We start from the raw sequence: 5,794 nt of genomic DNA on the forward strand, positions 1-5,794 counted from the left end.
GAATGCAAACCTCATAAGAGAATTTTATGCAAATGCAGTCTGGTATGATAAGAAAGATGAGTCATATACAAGCTTTGTGAGAGGAAAGATAGTGGATTTTGGTCCCATGAGTGTAATGAGGGCATTGAAGCTACGGTCTATACCGTTTGAAGAAGAAAGTTATCACTCAATGAAGGATAACAACCCCAATTATGACCAGCTCTTGCGAGACCTTTGTGTACCCGGAGCTGACTGGGAAAGGGGCGTGGGAAATAAGCCAAAATTCATCAAGAGAACAGATCTCACTCCTGAAGCCAAGGGGTGGTTTGAGCTAGTGAGGAGATCTATCCTCCCAACTGCAAACAACTCGGAGGTGAATTTGGAGAGAGCAACAATGGTGCATTGCATACTCAAAGGAGGAGAAATCAAGGTTCATGAAATCACAGCTCAAGGCATTAGAAAGATGGCAGAGAAAAGTGATGCAAGAGGAACGTTAGGTTACCCCAACACTATTTACCGAATATGCAAGAAAGCTGGGGTGGAGTTTGAAGATGAGGATCCTGTAAGGATAAAGGAAGGCATTCCAATAACTGTCCAAAGGATGAATGCTGCAGCATCCCCCGTACCTCAAAAGAAGCAAAGAAAGAGTACAGGCCCTCAAGTAGTGGAAGGACAAGCCCTAGAGGCAATCACCACAGACCTTGGACATGCACCAACTACAAGAAGCCATTAATGGCTTGTCTAGACAGTATTTGGAAGGCCAAGGAGCACAGAAAGAGCTTCAACTACAGATGATGGAACAGCAACAAAGTCAAGGGCAACAATGGGGAGAAACATTCAATAGAATGGAACAAAGGCAAAATGAGCAATAAGAGTCCATCCAGAGGCTAATCAACATCCAAGCACATCAAGGGGCACACATACATGAGATGCATCGAAGACAAATAGAACACACAGAACTACTGGACGAGCAAAGGGCATTTGAAAAAGGAGTTTACATGAGCGAGACAGGGCATCACATAAACACTCAAGCCAGGCTCGGGTACCTAGTAGGACAGCTGCCTAAATTACACCCAGGAATCACAAGGTATGAAGAAATGAAGGATGAATTAGCACGTGAAGAGAGACAAAGGGTGGAAGAGAGTCATGAATCAGTGAGGAAGGCACTTGCGGATTGGAAGCAAGCGAGATTGGCACAACTGCGAGGAAGTGCAAGAGGACACAAGGAGGACCAGCAAGGAAAAGAGCATGGACAGCCACAAAAGTAAAAGGTGGTGGAGTTCCTTCTTTACTCCATCTTTTCTCTATGCTTGAATAAGGAAGATCTTGTATGAAATAGAACATGCTTCCATATTAGCTTAAGCACTTTTCAATTTTGTCTTTTAAGCTTTTGATTGAAAATGGTTTATGATTCTGGTTGGAGTGTCACTACATCTTTCATTTACTTACTTGTATGCTTGTCTTTTAAATCAAATGAAAAGAGAATGAGTGTGTATGTTTCTAAAAGACCAGAGTGGAGCTCATAATGTGGAAGTGTATTCATGAATCTTTGGAGGGGGGGGGTAATCATAAGTTAGCTAAGTTGGTTCAACCACAAGGTTAGGATGACAACTATCTATCTTGAATACTTTACTTTTGATATACCCATGAGACTAAGATAACAACAAGATCCTAATAAGAAAAAAAAAGGAGAAAGAACAATGGAAGTGAAAAACAAAAGAAAAAAGAGTAAAGCAATAAGGCTAGGCACCAATGGTTTACCTTAAGACATGTGTCTGTGGTGCTCCTGTGTGGGGGATCTACTTGGATGAATAAGCTCTTAGGGGTGCTTTATCACTTGGTAACTTGGGTTAACTAACCCGGGATTATCAGCTGAAAATCCACTATCAAGAGTAACCCTCACTACAGAACACTTAGTAACCCAAAGAGGTGCTGGACACCAAGGTCTCAAGGAAGAAAATAAATGAACCAGATGCCTGTGGTGTGTATGTATGGGGGAGAGACTTGAGGGAGTAAGTCCTTAAGGGTGTTTCAACACCTAGCACCTTGAACCAACTGGTTCGGGAGTGTTGGCTGAAAGCTTATCTTAAAGAGTTGCCCACTTACAAAGCACTTAGCCTGAAGAACACAAACAACCCTTGAAATAACAATAAAAGGATCAATAAAGGTCTCATGGGATATAACAAAGTGAGTATTTTAGGAGATGATAAAGGTCTGAAAGCCAGCAGTGGAATGAACCTAAGTTGCTATGCATGAAACCTCCATAAAATCAGTAATATGACTTCCACAAGAATGACTCATTTCTCTGGAGATTACATTCATCGTTCTCTTGTTCCAGTACTTGCTTAGGGACAAGCAAGCTTTAAGTTTGGTGTTGTGATGCCAGGGCATTTTGGCCAGTTTCACTGACTTTTTCTTTACTGTTTTTAGGTAGTTTCATTGCATTTTCTTAGGAAATAAGCTAGTTTTGGGTAGAAAATCATTTACATCCTGATTCAAGCATGCATTGTGCATTTTACATGATTTCATGAGGCTTTTGCATGATTTTAATGAAAAAATTGATATTGCATCCCCCATGACTTGGATTAGAACTTTGATGCACTTTATTGCTTGATTTCAGGACAAAAGAAGCAAAGAATGGGAGTAACTTGCAAGGCTAAGGAGAAAAGTGATTGCCAATAACACTCTCAAAAGCCATCAATGCCACGTTAAGGAGTCACGTTAACTAAGTTAACGTGAACTCTAACGTGGAGAAGAGAAGTTGAGCCAACGTTAGTGACACTTAACATTGTCACTAACGTTGGCAATTGCTCACAAATGGCCACGTTAGGAGCCACGTTAACCTAGTTAACGTGGCCTCTAACGTTAAAGGGGGAAGAGAAGCCAACGTTAGTGACACTCAACATTGTCACTAACGTTGGCCTAAGGTGCAAAGTACCACGTTAACTCCCACGTTAACTTGGTTAACGTAAGAGATGAAGAGTTATCGACAACGTTAGTGACACTCAACATTGTCACTAACGTTGAAGCAACCACACAACCCCCAAGAGCCACGTTAACTTCCCCGTTAAGTTGGTTAACGTGGAAGCTAACGATGAGGAATGAAGGATGGGCCAACGTTAGTGACACTCAACATTGTCACTAACGTTGGGATGGCTAAGAGTGGCTACGTTAGAAGCCACGTTAACCTAGTTAACGTGGACTCTAACGTGTGACCTATGGGCACATTGGAACGTTAGTGACAATGTTGAGTGTCACTAACGTTCTCGAAGGTTGGCAAAAGCCACGTTAACTTAGCTAACGTGGGCTTTAACGTGAAGCAAGAAGGGGCACACTAGAACGTTAGTGACAATGTTGAGTGTCACTAACGTTCTCGAAGGTTGGCAAAAGCCACGTTAACCTAGTTAACGTGGGCTTTAACGTGAGGCTAAGGGGTGCATTGGAACGTTAGTGACAATGTTAAGTGTCACTAACATTCTCAAACTTATACTTTCACTAAATGTTAAACACTCCTAACGTCTTGAGCTAAAGTCTCTACCCACTTCACACTTTCTCTCTGCAAGTAAAGCCAAGCCCAAATGAAGAAAGGAACTGCTTCAAACTCAAGATCCAAAGGCCCAAGACTTGAAGAGCCAACTAGAAGCTGAGATGAGTAGTATATATAGGAGTAGCTTTGAATTGTTTAAAGAGACGGACGGGAGCTAGGAAATAGAACTACTCTTTGTATTTTACTTTCTCTACACTTCTAGCTTTATCATGTATTCTCCATCTTTGATTTTGATTTCTAGAGCTATGAACAACTAAACCCCTTTCATTGGGTTAGGGAGCTCTGTTGTAATTTGATGGATCAATACTAGTTTTCATTATTCTTCTTCTATCTTTCCTCTTGATTTTACTTGAAAGCTTTCGATCTTCATCCAATTGGATAGTTATCTTGGAAAAGAAGCTATTCAAACTTGGATCTCTTTGGAACCTTGAAAGAGGAATGAAGAGATCAGCTAGAAATGCTTTCTCATGCTGGACCAAATTGGGTGTGGATGGGTATGTGGCTATAACCCTGTCAACACTTGATTTGGGAAATGCATGCGGTATAATCAGTGACCAAACTTCATCTATTTTCATGAGCAATTGACCAAGGAATTGGCTATTGATCAAGATTTGAGAGATTGAACCACAAGAAATTGTTGTTCAATCACTTATGATTGCCAAGGAGATCAATGAGTGCATTGATTGAGGAAGAGATGAGAATGAAATTGATCCGGAGAATGCAACATCTCCTGAGCCCAATGAACTCCCCATTTCTGATCTTACCCATTCTCTTTAATTTCTGCAATTTACTTTTATGAGCAATTCCCCCATTCCCAATTACAATTCTGCAATTTACTTTCAGTCATTTACTTTCGCGCCGTTTTATTTTCTGCAAGTATCAACTCTATTCATGGATTCGCTCAACTAGAACATTCCTCTAATTAAAGTTGCTTGATCAATCAATCCCTGTGAGATTCGACCTCACTCTATTGTGAGTTTTTACTTGACGACAAATTCGGTACACTTGCCGAATGGAGATTTGTTGAGAGACAAGTTTTCCCCCGATCAAGATCCCTATCAGTTTTTAACTGAGTTCTTGCAGATCTGTGATACTGTTAAGACTAATGGAATAGATCTTGAAGTCTACAGGCTCATGCTTTTTCCTTTTGCTGTAAGAAACAAAGCTAGAATATGGTTGGACTCACAACCTAAAGATAGCCTAGACTCTTGGGATAAGCTGGTCACGGCCTTCTTGTCCAAGTTCTTTCCTCCTCAAAATCTGAGCAAGCTTAGAGTGGATGTTCAGACCTTCAAGCAAAAAGATGGTGAATCCCTCTATGAAGCTTGGGAAAGATACAAGCAGTTGACCAAAAAGTGTCCTTCTGACATGCTTTTAGAGTGGACCATTTTGAATATATTCTATGATGGTCTATCTGAGTTCTCTAAGATGTCATTGGACCATTCTGCAGGTGGATCCATTCACCTAAAGAAAACGCCTGCAGAAGCTCAAGAACTCATTGACATGGTTGTAAATAACCAATTCATGTACACCTCTGAGAGGAATCCTGTGAGTAATGGGACGCCTCAGAGGAAGGGAGTTCTTGATTGATGCTCTGAATGCCATATTGGCTCAGAACAAAATGTTGACTCAGCAAGTCAACATGATTTCTCAAAGTCTGAATGGATGGCAAAATGCATCCAATAGTACTAAAGAGGCACCTTCTGAAGAAGAAGCTTATGATCCTGAGAACCCTGCAATGGCAGAGGTGAATTACATAGGTGAACCCTATGGGAACACCTATAATTCCTCATGGAGAAATCATCCAAATTTCTCATGGAAGGATCAACAAAAGCCCCAACAAGGCTTTAATAATGGTGGAAGAAACAGGTTTAGCAATAGCAAGCCTTTTCCATCATCTTCTCAGCAACAGACAGAGAATTCTAAGCAGAACACCTCTAGCTTAGAAAACATAGTCTCTGATCTATCTAAGGCCACCTTAAGTTTTATGAATGAAACAAGATCCTCTAGTAGAAACTTGGAGGCACAAGTGGGTCAGTTGAGTAAGAAATTCACTAAAAATCCTCCTAGTACTCTCCCAAGCAATACAGAGGAGAATTCAAAAAGAGAGTGCAAGGCCAATGATATTATCAAGATGGCCGAATCCAAAGAGGAAGGGGAGGATGTGAATCCCAATAAGGAAGACCTCATAGGACGTCTCCCAGACAGAAAGGAGTTCCCTATTGAGGACCTAAAGGAATCTGAGGCTCATATAAAGACCATAGAGAG

The 5,794-nt window shown here is 41.0% G+C and overlaps 1 non-coding gene across 1 annotated transcript; it reads right to left on the reverse strand.

Annotated features, from left to right (window-relative positions):
- Positions 1-4,792: 4,792 nt before the first annotated feature.
- LOC112804792 (small nucleolar RNA R71) lies at positions 4,793-4,900 on the reverse strand. Its single transcript, XR_003203409.1, has one exon. It is a non-coding gene; the product is annotated as a small nucleolar RNA R71 (small nucleolar RNA).
- Between the last annotated feature and the right edge of the window lie 894 nt (positions 4,901-5,794).

The sequence above is a fragment of the Arachis hypogaea genome, chromosome 5, assembly GCF_003086295.3.
Source record: "Arachis hypogaea cultivar Tifrunner chromosome 5, arahy.Tifrunner.gnm2.J5K5, whole genome shotgun sequence".
Classification (NCBI taxonomy): Eukaryota; Viridiplantae; Streptophyta; class Magnoliopsida; order Fabales; family Fabaceae; genus Arachis; species Arachis hypogaea.